This window comes from Suricata suricatta, chromosome 6 (genome assembly GCF_006229205.1).
Source record: "Suricata suricatta isolate VVHF042 chromosome 6, meerkat_22Aug2017_6uvM2_HiC, whole genome shotgun sequence".
NCBI classification, from domain to species: Eukaryota; Metazoa; Chordata; class Mammalia; order Carnivora; family Herpestidae; genus Suricata; species Suricata suricatta.
The window spans coordinates 45,893,719-45,908,828 of NC_043705.1; the positions used below are offsets into that span (position 1 = coordinate 45,893,719).

General features: G+C 35.6%; 1 protein-coding gene across 1 annotated transcript in view; it reads right to left on the reverse strand.

The window, feature by feature from the left end:
* ADAMTS6 (ADAM metallopeptidase with thrombospondin type 1 motif 6) overlaps positions 1-15,110 on the reverse strand; it is a 265,952-nt gene that overhangs the window by 172,437 nt on the left and 78,405 nt on the right. The gene's annotated exons all lie outside the window — the stretch shown is intronic.

The following is a 15,110-nucleotide window of genomic DNA, read 5'->3' on the forward strand; positions in this document are numbered from 1 at the left end:
TCTTGTTTTAAAAAATTAGCTTAATATAGCAATGGGAATAAAATTGATATCACACAGTTTTGCTACTCAGATACCAACAACTTAGCATGTTTAAAATACAAGTATTTTTAAGTGAGTTTGCAAATACTTAAACAATTGTTGGCTGGACTTACTCTAATGCTATACTGCATTATAACTCAATAGAAAATATTAAGTCAATAGGTAATGTTGCATATTTTAAAATACATTACATCCAGAAAGCTAAATCAATATTGATATGAACACCTATTCTAAGCATTTTATAACGTTCTTGTAAACTAATCTTTAAAACCAAAAGCATTCCATTTTAAAGTGAGAATAAAAAATAAATTTAAAAAGACTGATCATTTTTATTAGCCTATGTTTTATGCTAGAAATGAGAGCTTTTCAGGTAAAACATAAATTTTCACAAACTATAGGAAAATCCAAGGTTCTTTAATTCTACATAAATAATAGTCCATATTACTGAGGGAAGGGATTAATAATTAATCCTTGTTGTTCACCAGATCAAAATGTATTTTCAAGAAACAAATATCACAACCAGCATACCACCGTACTGTTGAAATCATTAAAAACCCTAGAAATTCCCTTTGCCTATTTTTAGATTTTCAAACTCTTCTTCTTGTACACTATACATTTGGGGAAAGGCATTTCTTCTCTAGCATAGCTTTCTCTTCTGATCATCCACATACTCATCTTCCCCCTTCTCTTGTGATTGGTAAACCATAGGATTGTAGTTATCTGTACACTCTTGAATGTAAGATATAGAAAGGGTACTTGGTGTATTTACCAAAGCACCAGAAAGTATATTCTTGGTGTCACAATCTACTTTGTGACCATATTGTGCAATGCCTATAATGTAATATAGACGTAACCCATACCAGTAGTCTTCAAGAAAATGTAAACAAAGATTTTCATAAGTAATGCAGATACAAATGTCTATATGGAATCTATATCCAAATCCTCAACTTCCATATACTCCCTTTCCTAATGCAAGCACCTGCAAGCAACCAGTATTCCTTTCCTGTTTTTCCTTTCATAATTGCCTTGTTTCTCTCTACAAAAAAGAAAGCATATATCTCACCAACCACAATATTGTTATGGCAATTGCTTCCTGGGTATAAAAGTCTCAAGAATATAGGCAAAAAGATAATTCAAGAATTTATTCATCCTGGGGTCCATCATTATGAATAAAACAAAAAAATGGAAGGGGATATAGTCAAAATTTAAAAGTGAGACAGTTTGCATGGAAGGTTTTAACATGCTCATTTGATCTAAAAAATGAAGTCAGGTTTGTTATTGATTGATAACAAGTCTGACTTGGCTAAGTAGTTTGGCAATGAGGGCTGCTTTAATCCATTAAACTATATGGTGAACATTTTTCATGATTCAGTGAAAAGACACTCCAAAAGCTTTGAGGAAATTTATTTAAAACAGATATACGATGTATAATGTTTTTAACTATAATCTCTATAGCTACTTAAACTTATAATAAAAAGTATTTCATCTTACTTTTACTTTTTAATATTTATTTGTTTATTTTGAGAAAGAGATGAAGAGAGTGAGTGGGAAAGGGCAGATGGAGGGAGAGAGCATCCCAAGCAAGCTCCTCACTGACAGGGTAGAGCCTGACGCAGCGCTAGAACTCATACCATGAGATCATGACCTGAACCGAAACCAAGAGTTGGACGCTTAACCAACTGAGGCGACTCTAGATAGTAACTTTAAAATTTGCAAAGTGGTATGTCATCTTTCCAAATTATTTCAGGAGGCAAATTAAGCAAAATTTTTGAAGATGACAAACTAATACAATTTCTATTTCCACCTCATAGCAAGCCTTTCTTATCTCCTTTCATTGTTCCCATTTTGCTTACACCTTTTATGCTACACTCATGATGAAAATTTTTGCATTCTGTAAAGACTGCCCAAAATCTACACATAAAGGATAAGACCATCAACAAATAATGCAAGCTAAAGTGTCTTAGACTAAGACCATCCTATTTGCATTTTCTTTCGTTTTCCCCAATCTTCTAACATACCTATAGAATTCTCTACATTATATCAGAAAAAGACATGCCATTTCCTTGTGGCTTTTGCACTCACTTCATGCTGTAACCTTCCCTAGTCTATATTCACCAAGAACAATAATCATCTATGTATTTCCTTTAATACCTAGTGCTGAAAAGCAACATTTTTACTTTCATTTTCTCATATATGGATTTGCTAAGGACCTATCGTGTGTCCAAGTATATTGCCATATACTAGGAGCTAAATTTGGGTAGGTTGGTACAGCTGCTCTGGAAAACAGTCTGGAGGCTCCTCAAAAAATAAAAATAGAACTATTCTATAACCTAGCAATCCCAAGGGATAGAGGAGTGCTGATGCATAGGGGTACAAGTACCCCAATGTTTATAGCAGCACTGTCAACAACAGCCAAGACATGTTCATCAACTGATAAATGGATCAAGAAGATGTGGTTCATATACACAAAGGAATACTACTTGGCAATGACATAGAGTGAAATCTTGCCATTTGTAGCAACATGGATGGAACTGAAGGGTATAATGCTAAGTGAAATAAGTCAGTCAGAGAAAGCCAGATACCATATGTTTTCACACATATGTGGATCATGAGAAATTTAACAGAAGATCATGGGCAAAGGGAAGGTGGGAAAAAAAGTTACAAACAGAGAGGGAGGGAGGCCAACCATAAGAGACTCTTAAATATAGAGAACAAACTGAGGGTTGGTGGGAGGTGGGGGAAAGGGGAAAGTGGGTGATGGGCATCGAAGACGGCACTTGTTGGGATAAGCAATGGGTGTTATATGGAAGCCAATTTGATAATAAATTACATTTAAAAAATAAAATAAAACAAAAAAATAATAAAATAGCATTGATTAACATGAAAAAAATAAAGTTGGGTAGGTTAATTGTGGTCTATTTAGGAAAAGACATATAAAAGGTAAGTTACAACAATGTGGAAAGATGATTAAATAAAATAAGTGTAAAAAAGATAACTTACACTCAGTAGAGCCAATACTTGATAGCTGTTATAATGATAACTACCGCCATTGTCAAGTTATATATAAAATACTAGGAAAACAGAAAGGAAGGAGGGAATCCACAATAGAATACTAAAAAAAAAAAAAAAAAAAAAAGTGACATAGGACATAACACCTGAAATGGATTTTAAATATATAACCATATAAAATAGAAAAAATAAAGGCATTCCAGGCAGAGAACGCAGTAATCAAAGGAAGAGAATTTGGAAAGGGTGTGGCATATGCAAGAAACTATGAGAAGTCCAGAAAGGCTGATACATTGAATGTATAGGATAAAACATTGAAAAATTAGTTTAGAAAGTTCCTGTTGGGGGTACAGATTATTAAGTACCCTTTTCTCTAGAAAAAAAAACTCTTAGAAAATAGTTCTTATAGTAGAAAAATATATTTATATAAGTGTGTATACAGATAAAAATCTGGGAGAGTAACAGTGGGTATCCACAGAAGATGGGAAAGTGGAGAGATTATAAAGATTTTTACTCTGCTGTACACATTTCTGTTAACTAACATTTAATCAGAAGGTGTTCCACCTATGCCTGTCTCTGTTGACCAACACAAGAGATAATGGAAAATAAGCTTCAAGTATGTTAAATAAATGTTGAAAAAGATGTTTTTCAATGAAGAACAAACATTAGTAATGTTCCAGATTATGTAAATTGGTCAAAATGTTTCAGAAACACTCGTCTGGTCTGCATGAACACATACAATGCAGCAAACTTTGCAGGCTGTACACTTAATGTAAAGCACCTGGTATCTGTGTTTTGTGTCTAATCATTGCTTGAAGGATTATGGTGCCAGTAAGTAGTGGAATTCTGTCCGTAAAATGGGTTTATACAGCAAACGAGTACATTTTTCATGGAAAATGTTATGAAAGCACCTAAATAACTGAGAGTTGGAATGTAATCAAGCTTATAAAACAAGGAATAGGAACCATTTTGTAATTCCTTGTTTGTTTAATACATATTTGTATGCTTAGTGGCATTTGCTCTAAAACTTCCCTTCAGTATAACTGATAACAACACTCACTCAATGAACCATAAGAGTGTGCCTGACCATATTATCTTAGGTCAGGTTTGAAACAATAAAAACCCATGGTTGATAGAAGGAAGAGGTGATTATGGTAATAAGAAAAATAATTAATATGTGGCTATATCCTCCATGATACTTATTTTTTAAAGATTTATCTTCTTTAGGCTATTATCATAATTTAAGGACAAGGAAGACTTCAGCCATGGATTAAAAACATTACAAAGTTTTAGCCACAAATTGCAGAATATAAAATCAAGTTGTATTTATATCAAAATTGAGAATTATAATCTAAAAGACCTAGGTTCTATTCAAGGTAAACTTCCTCAACTATATTGAATTTCCATTTCAATGTAGAGTTGATTAGTGTACCTTTCCATACCTTGATTGAATGTGCTTGCTCAACATTGTGTTACTTAAACATAACAAAATGTTCAACCAAAGTTCAAGATAATCATTTGAGACATTAAAAAAGTTAAAAATTGCATTAATTCAGTTACTTTCATATTTTTATAGATGTACTATTCTTCTACATTTTTTAACTTTTAAATTTCTTGTGTGTGTTTGTTATTTCTTATTCCACCCATTCACTCATTACTATTTTCCCTTCTTTTCCCCGTGCAGCGGGGGCTGTGTCCTGGGGGCACTGAGCAAGAGGAAGTGGCTCCAAATCCTCCAAGAGTTCACACAGGAGCCATGTCACACCCCACAAGGCTGGCCGTCCCTGCCCCTTACAGCTCATCAGGATGCGGTGAGGGTCTGAGGAGGTTTACATGTGGGCAACAAGTTCATATAAGGCAGTCAATGTTTTCCTGGACTTACCCTCACATTTATTCCCTGCCAGGGACTTCCCTGGGAGTTTGGGATTGTTCAGTGAAAGACACAAACGTCCTTGCTCTCAGCTGGGGAGGTAGACAAGTAACAACTTTTCAGTAGAGGGCACAATGGAAGATGCCCTGAGGCCTGGGCTGGGGCTGCTGTGGGTAGAAGTGGGTTGGGGACTCCCAGAGGATGGGGGGCACAGGCGGGGCAGGGGGTTCCTGGAGGAGGGGAGCACAGGCGGGGCAGGGGGTTCCTGAGTCTGAGTCTGTCCCTTCCTACAAACTGTTCTCTTTGCTATCAGTCTCACATTTCTGCAGATGAAAAGAATCTTGGAAAGGTACCTAATTCAAGCTATCCTATACTTAAACGAAGATTTGCCAAATTAGGCCAAGTATGAACCAGCTTATTTCAATCTTCTCAAATATTACCATTACCATCATTTTCCAACATTAGGTTATGATAAGTCTCACAAACTTCTCCCTGCACCCCTTTTTTTTCTCCTGGACTTCTCATTTTTACCATGCATCATGTTAACTCTATATCCTGTCAACTTCTCTGACATGCTATGGTTTTGTCTTATCTTCCTCCAAACTTGAATCACCTCAGGAAAAACTGCTAAGAAAAACTATGCAGAGAATCTTTCTTAATCACAAAGATGTAACTGGTATGCTCTTTAAGGCATTTGGTTGCTGGACAAAGTGAAGAAATGAGAGGCTGAGGAAGAGGGAAGGAGTTCATCATTCCCTACTCTCAGCATCCTTTAAACAAATCAATCTTTAGGAAATCTTTACCAACAAAAAACAGCAGGAGCCCTTAAACTTCAGCCTTTGGTCTAAACTACAGGCGAGGCTAAGCAGTATAGTGGGGCCCTAAAAAGGGACAGAAAATTTGAAATACGACTAGAGAATGTTCTCTGGGTTCTGAATTTGGATAGAATAATAACACCTTATCATTGTGGCACTTGTTTTGTTTCCTTTTCATGACAGAATAATAAAGGCCTCAGGCAGATGAAAAAAAACTTATGAAACGTGATCTTAGGGAGTCTACATAACATCAGGTACCTAAATCCTGCTCTAGGATGAGTAGATGAATGGGTACATTGCCATTCCCTTACCTTAAGTTCATTAAGGGAGAACTGATTGAGAAAAATCAACATCACAGACACTGGCTGAATATCTGTTACTGTAACACTGGTACACTTCTCTGCTGTGGATACTTTCAATTCTTTAATCTCCTAATTACTTTTGGCTAAGAAAAGCTATCAGAAGAAACTGACCAAAACATATGATTAAGTTCCATTTTAAGGTCTGCAAAATAGAGCACTACCTTACAATGATGAAATACCTGGAGGGGTTCTTAAAAACCTTTTCCAAAAACTACATTCCATTCCTGTGTAAGAGAAACACTCATTGCAAAGAAGCATTCCTTTCAATGATTTAGGTTTGAAAATGGAATGAATCAGAATCTAAACCCTGAGTCTCATTTAACACTGAGTCATGGACTTCTTTCCAAACAAAATGTCCTATATACTATGTTGTTTCATTTTTGTTCTCTTAGATATGATGGCGAAAGCCAAGTGACAGTGACACAGCACTTATCTGTTTTCTTTACATGCACTGAGGCACCAGCAATATAAAACGGTAGTTACAAAGACAACCATAATAAAATAATGGAGAGAAAACATGATTTTAACCCAATGTATGCAAGAATATACTAACACTATGATAAATTAAAAAGATTCTAATATCACTTGCCTTATTTTGGGTTGTTGTAACAGAATACCATAGACTAGATGGTTTCAATGACAAACGTTTATTTCTCACAGTTCTGGAGGCTGGGAAGTTCAAGATCAAGGTGCCAGCAGGTTTGGTGTCTGGTGAGATCCCATTTCTTAGCTTATAGACAGCAAGCTTCTCCTTGTGTGTTCACATGGTCTTTCATTGGTGCTTACTCATGAAGAGAGAAAAAGCCCTGGTGTCTCTTCTTCTGATAAGGGCACTAATTCCATCATGCAGGGCCTACCCTCATAAACTCATCTTAAACCAACGACCTCCAAAGGGCCCCCATCTTCATACCAACCCATTGAGGATTAAGGCATCAACACTGGAGTTTGCGGGGAGGGAAAACAAAAATTCAGGTCATAACATTTCACCCCTACCATGTCCTTCTCAACAAAAAAATACATTCATTCCCTCAACAGGCCCAAAGTCTTAACTCATTCCAATATTAACTCTAAAGTTAACTCTAAAGTTAAATCAGACTCTGATTTAAAATATCATCTAAGGAAGATATGGGTGAGACTCTAGGTACAATTCATCCTGAGGAAACACTCCTTTTTAGTTATAAACCTATGACACCAGAAAAACCATATGTTGCCAAAACACAACAGTGAGATAGGCATAGGATAGATGTTCCCATTCCAAAAATGAGAAATCAGAAGAAAGAAAGAGGTAATGGATCCCAAGTAAGATTCCAAGCAGAGTCCCAAAACCTTCCACGGAAAATGCTAATAGACTTAAGGCTTGAGAATAATACAGGCTTGGGCTCTACTCTCTGGAACCACTGGAGTGGAAGCACCATCCATGATTTCACATCCATGGCTCCACTCCTATAGCTTAGCAGAGTGCTGGTCACAAGGCTCCTGTAAGGGTCCTACCCACTCTGCTGTCTATGAAGGCCTTCTTATGCCCCTCTTGCAGGGCAGTGCTTTCTTTCCTTTGAAACCAAGATGGAGGCAGTCTTGCCAACCAGGCCATGCACTCTGGGCCTGTGGTACAAGTCTCAGCTCAGATGATCTCTGAATTGCCTTGGGGGTTCTTCTTCCCTTTTCTTGAAGGATAATGCATATTCACAGCCTTCTTTTGTTCCCTCCTATTTTCTTGGTTTTCTTTAGTTACATCTGTTAGTGTTTCTTCTGATATAAATTGATCTCTATCTATGGCTAGCTCTGTTGAGATGGATGATTACTCTAGTTCACAGCCACACTAACCTCCTTATTGAATGGCCAGGCAGCCATATCTTACTGTTCTCATCTGAACATATTCCTCAATTGTTGCAATATCGACAGGCTGAAAATTTTCCAAATCTTTAGGTTCCAGTTCCTTTTTGCTTAGCAATTCTTTCTTTAATTCCCTTTCCTTCTTGTATTTTACTATAAGCAGTTAGGAGGAACCAATTTGACCTTTCCAATTTCTACCAAAAATCTGTTCACAGTAATTTGTATATTTTATTAAAAGATGGAAGTTTCCTTTACAACTCTCCTCATTTCCTCCTGAAGTCTCACCAGAATTGCTTCAAATGTCTCTTCATGGCAACCTTGGCTTCTTTTAGCCTGCCCTCCAAAATTCTTTCAGCGTCTACTCACCAATCAGTTCTAAAGTTTTCACATATTTAGGTATTTGTTACAGCAGCATCTCACTTCTCAGTATAAACTGCTAAGTTACTCACCTTGTATATCAGGTGGCTTAAGCGACAAACATTTATTTCTCATATTTCTGGATGCTGAGAAGTCCAAGATCAAGATGCTGGCAGATTTGGTGTCAGTGAGAGCCCTCTTCCTAACTTGCACACAGCCACTTTCTTGCCATATTCTCACCTGGTGCAGAGAGATCTCTGGCCTTCTCCTTGTCTTATAAAGACAGTAGTCCCACTGTGGGGGCTCCACTTGGTGACCTCATCTAAATCTAATTACCTCCTAAAGACCTACCTCCTAATGCCATCACACTGGGAGTTAAGGTTTCAGCATATGAATTTTAGGGAAACACAAACATTCAGCTCAAAATACCACCTTATTTTTATTATTTTTTTAAGTAAGCTCTATGCCCAGTATAGACCTTGATTTCAGGACCCCAAGATCATGTTCTACTAACTGAGCCCACCAGACAATCCCCTTAACACCACTTTAAATAAACAAGTAATTTGTACCTCCTTTCACAGGTTATGTCTTTGATAATATTCATCCCTTTATCTAAATGACATGAATTATCTCAGGAAAATTACTCACTTATATTTTCGAATGCCTAAAACCTAAGACCAACCATATGTATACTGTTTGATGAAGTGACATATATTATAATTATTATTATTATATGAACATTTTACATGATATTTCTCACAGACATGTCATAGTTATTTGCCTAATAAATATTAGATGCTTTTAGCTACTAATTCCTATCATTAGTCAGAGGCTGCCACTGTTTTTGCCCATGGATGATTAAAGATTTACCATTAGTTTATAAAATATATGGCTATTTGCATCATATGGCTCTATGGCTATTTGCGTCATAACATGAGTTTTCCATTCATTCTAATAGGGTGTTTCTATTGGGAAGCACAAAGATAATTAGCTAGGAACACCTTTCACTCTTCCAAAATTGTTCCTAAACCATTGCAAAAATACTAATCTAGCTGACAAGATTGAGATTTCCATATCTAAATTATAAAAATCTACCAATACAGGATTTTCACTCCATTATAATCATGAATAGTCTCAACTCAACAGATTATTATATTTGTCCTATAGGCTGTTTCTCATTATTATCTCAATACTTTTCCACCTTTTAAAAAATGTTTGTTTATTTATTTATTTTGAGAGAGAGAGAGAGCGAGAGCACACACTTGCAAGCTGGGGAGGGGTAGAGAGAGGAGGACTGAGAATCCCAAGCAGGCTCCACACTGTCAGCACAGAGCCCAACACAGGGCTCAAACCCACTAACTGCAGGATCATGACCTGAGCCAAAGTCAAGAATCAGACGCTTAACTGATTGAGCCTCCCAGGAGCCCCTCCATCTTTTGATTAATTGAATAACTTTCTCCCTGATTGTTTTGTCACTAAATCATGATATATTTATTTAAAGTGAATAAATTGTTACTATATTTTTACACATTCACTAAAGTGGTATATATTTTTTAAATGCTGCCTTTTAATTACCAATGTACTTTGAACATCATTCCAGATGTAGCAAAAGATGTAGAATTATTGGTATAATTAGGTCTTATATTGCAAATAATATAAAATGGGCAGATTAATCAGTTAAAGTTCCAGAGTAAACTAAGTTTACCTAATTAATAAATACCACTTTGAAAAATATATTGTCTTCTTTAGGGAGTAAATAACAAGAATACCAATATTCTGTTGTAGCTCTATGACCAAACATACCATATATTTTTTTAAGTCTTTAAATTTATTTATTTTGAGAGAGACAGAGACTGTTTGAGTGGGGAGGGACAGAGAAAGGGAGAGAGGGAGAGGGAGAGATAGAGACAGAGATAGAAAGAGAGAGAGAGAGAGAAAGAATCTCAAGCAGGCTCTGCACTGTCAGTGCCAGAGCCCAATGTGAGGCTTGAACCCACAACCCATTAGATCATGACCCAAGCTGAAACCAAGAATTGGACAGTTAACCAACTGAGCCACCCAGGCACCCTACATGCCATGTATTTTTAACATTAAAATACTTAGAACCATTAAAGCACCAGAAAAAAATGGATAAAAGTTTTGAATAAAAAAGTTGTTTTCTAAAAAATAAAATAACAGGTTGTATTCTTTAGAATACAAAGTACATTCCTATAAAAATACAACTTTCTCTAGGATTGAGAAAAAAATTTATATTTGACATCAACATATAATGGAAATGCCTTATAAACAATGAAAAATTGATCAGTCCGTTTTATATTGTTTATAATACAAGGCCAGTTTATACAAATAACTTTACACCATTTACTACATTTAATTTTTTTCTTTCTGAATTTACAATAGCATCTTTTTAGTTTTATAGAACATGGTAGACCACAACAGCCCTTTGCCTCAAAATAAAGTACACAGCTTATTTTGTCTTCTTCCTCAAAAACCTCAAAACCAAAGAAGCTATTTAAAGCAAAAAAGGAAAAGCATAATACACATGCAAAGCATTGCTCAATAGGAAGAAAAAATTCTCTATTGTGAGTATATAAGTCTTGAAATCTAGACACAAGCAACCAATATCTAGTTCTGTGAGGCAGTAGTTTGGTAGTCAATTTGCAAAGATAAATAATTTTTATTTATGGTCAGGCAAACTATTTAACAATATTGATTTGAAAAGCTTGGCTGAATCTTAAAAATGCATATGAAAGGGCTACTCTTAGAAAAAAACACCACCACAGTATTTAATCATTTGGACATATAATAATATGTTTAATGTGATCATTTCTTATTTACCATCAAACCAATTAATAAGCAACCACTGTCATGTATCTTCTAATGCATGGTATACTTATAAGAAAGAGGAGAAAGAAGTCACATTGATTATCCTTCTGATTTAATGAAATTTCAAACAACACTGTCTTACTAACGGAACTGAGTATAACTCAAATCACCTCTGTCAAGTCACCTAGATACATTTGCCATAAGGACTGATCATAAGTCAGAATTTCCTGATCAATTGTTAATTTTTCTCAGAAAAAAAAAAAAGAATGAAAAAAATGCAGGTGTACCTAATGAGCTATTAGAACTATAATAAAACTATAAGCAGTTTGAAGTTATCAGTGAGGATCTACAAGGTCACAAGAATTTCACATGTCCCATAGCCACTTATTCTTTCTAAATGTAAAACTCAGCTCATATTTAATCCAAATCCTTCACGCTGCAGGTTCATTTGATTTCTTTTAGTTTGACCTTCATTGAAGATTGAGAACATCTGGTCTCCATCCTTTATGCATAAGTTAAATACCTCTAAATCTTCTCTTCTCTGGAATAATAAAATCCCTGCTACTTAAAAATTTTTCTTTTAGGTTTCTCTTTCAACCCTTTAATCATCTTTGTGGTCCTCCTCTGAACTTTCTCCAAGTTCTCCACGTCCTTCCTTAGTGGTAGAGCCCAGAACTAGAAACAATGCTCTCACAAGGTCCTGACCAGTGGCAAGTACTGCAGGGAAACCAACCTCAAGCTTCCTGCATTCTTAATTCTTATTTAAGTGACCTTGTTTTGTGTTTGCTTTCACCACAACTCTACATTGTTAACTCATACCAATCTTGTTATTCCTCTACTACTAAGGGGTTTCCAACTCTTCTTAAACATAGTTATCCATCCTCGGGATTTTATACTATTTTTCCTCTATTTTTCCACTATTGTGGTTGCATAATGCTTTATATTTGTTCTCACCTACATTTCATTATCCTAGTTTCTATTCAGTATTCCAATTTGCTAAATTTAGTCTAACACTACTTCTAAGTGATATAAGGCATTGATGCCTCTTACCCCATTTCTAACTGGAATTGCCAGTAATTTATAAAGCATATTACAACATCTGGGGAGCCTGGGTGGCTCAGTCAGTTAAGTGTTCAACTCTTGATTTTGGCTCAGGTCATGATCTCTCAGTATGGGAATTTGAGCCCTGTGTCATGCTCTGTGCTGACAGTGCTGAGCCTGCCTAGGAATCTCATTCTCCCTTTCTCTGCCCTTTCCCCACTCTCTCTCTCTCTCTCTCTCAAAATAAATAAATAAACTTTTAAATAAAGAATATTACAAAATCTAATCATTATCTGTCTACCAGAGGGGCTTAAGTGTTCAAAAAACATGAGTGCCAGAATTCATCATCGTCTGAAAAAACTGCACTTGCAGAGGCTTTGTTATATTCGCTCCTCACCTTCAGGTCCCAACCCAACATTAACTGCCTTAGGACTAGAGGACATAAGGTATGAAAAACCAAAATGCTTTAACAACTTAATAAAGTCTCAGACACTTTGGTATTTAAAACTTCATAATATACTGATCAGTTTCATTTGCAGAAAAAGTTTACTGATAAATATTTTTTAAAAGCAGTTTTGTCTCTTGATTTGTTCATTTTAGTCACTCTAACTGGCATGAGGTGGTATCTCAATGTGGTTTTGATTTGTATTTTCCTGCAGGGGCACATGTACCCCAATGTTCATAGCGGCACTTTGAACAATAGCCAAATCATGGAAAGAGCCTAAATGCCCATCAATTGATGAATGGATCAAGAAGATGTGGTATATATATATACAATGGAATACTATGTGGCAATGAGAAAAAATGAAATCTGGCCATTTGTAGCAAAATGAATGGACCTAGAGGGAGTCATGCTAAGTGAAGTAAGTCATGCAGAGAAAGACAGATACCATATGTTTTCACTCATAGGCCTAACAGGAGAAACCTAATAGGAGACCATGGGAATGGGAAATGGGAGGAAAAGAGCTGGGGAGAGGGAGTGAAGCAAATCATGAGAGATTTTTGAAGCTGAGCACAAACTGAGGGCTGAAGAGGGAGGGGAGAAGGGGAAGGGGAGTGATTGTCACAGAGAAGGGCATTTGTGGGGAAGAGCACTGGTTGTTACACGGAAACCAACTTGGTAATAAACTACATAAAAAAAAGTAGTTTTGTAATGAACTTAGTACATGTGGAGCTATGCCAGATAAAATAAAATGAAATAAAACTTTAAACTGACCTGGTTTCAACTGCGTAGGAGCTAGATACTTAAACAACTTAGTAACATGGAAGCACATATAACCAGGTAAAATCCATGAAATCATCTACTGCTATCACACAAACATGAATAACATATCATACATAGATCAAGAAAAAATGCTCTTCAGAGATGGAAAACAAGGACCACTACTTAACTGCCATAAAGAAGAAATCATGGTGTTTTATGTTATGTCTGAACAAAGCTGTTCCAAACCTGTAAAAATACCTGGTGAACACTAACATTGTTCTCTACAAACTACAGAAGTTAAAGATATTTGTAAGTGCTAGAACAAGAAACAAAGTTAATTTATTGTTTAAAATTAAAATGGTAAACAAAGGAGGAATTAAAAATGATTAAATGTATTAGGAAGATGGACACTTAAATCAGTATTTTACGGATTTAAAATAGTGGGTTTTATTTTTATTTTTTATGTTTATTTATTTTTTGAGAGAAATCACACACGCAGGGGAGGAGCAGAGAGAGAGGGAGATAGAATTCGAAGCAGGCTGCAGGCTCTGAGCTGTTAGCATGGAGCCTGAGGTGGGGCTTAAACTCAAGAGCTGGGAGATCATGACTTGAGCCAAAGTCGGACACCAAACCAACTGAGTCTCCCTGGCACCCCTAATATAGTGGTTTTAAATCAATAAATAAAATTTAAATCAGTGGTTTAAATCAGTATAATCATTACTTATAAGAGAATAAAAAAGAATGTCCCAAATTAACAAAACAAGAAGTTGTGGTAAAATCTATTATTTAGAAATAAAGCACTAACTCTCAGGAGTAACAACTGGGAACGGGTGGGGCAGAAGACTCTTCCTCATTCATAAAAATATATTTTAGTGTTAAAAAATTAACAAAAAATCCTGTTATATACACTTACCAAGATGAGCAGTGAGTAATGTATAGAATTGCTAAATCACTATATTGTATACCTGAACCTAATATAACACTGTATGTTAACTATATTGGAATTTAAAACATTTTTTAAAATCCTTTTCTATACAAGGTTGATTAAAACACAGTCCATGGCCAAAAGAAACTCAGAATATATTTGATGATGAAAATAAAAATACATTTTAATATGACAGTGTTCAATAATCAGAGAGAGCCATTAATCATAGAGAGCCTAAAAACTGTACAAGAAGCCCCCAGGGATATATATAATTGTCATTCTCTCATAATCCACTTGTGTATATATTAAACGTAAGATCTCCTGTCTTGATTCTTCTATGAATTAAAAAGTAGGGTAAAACTGTCAACCTCAATCGAAGAATACTATAATTCAAATAAGCATAATGATAATATTGCACTCACAAAAACTTCAACCTACTCATCTTAGCCTATATCATCCTAAATGATCTATCCCTGCCTCTTGGAACTACATTCCTTCTCACTCATATTAACTGCACACACTAACATACATTCTAACATACATCCCCAAACATGGAAGGCTTATTTCTACCTAAAGACTCTTCCCCATATCTTCATATGAATGAATGAAACTTACCATTTTAGTATATTCCTGCATTCCATAATCAGTGCAATAGAAGTAACAAGCTTAACATTCTGTTGTTAGTTACAGGATATGTGCTGGCCTTAAACATTGTTAGTATTAAAGAAATGACTAAAAATAATAGGAAATTTGTGCAAAGGGTTAATAGTTCCCATAGGAATTTTCTCTTTCCATTTCACAACAACCTTCACAGTGTAGAAAGTAAAAAGGT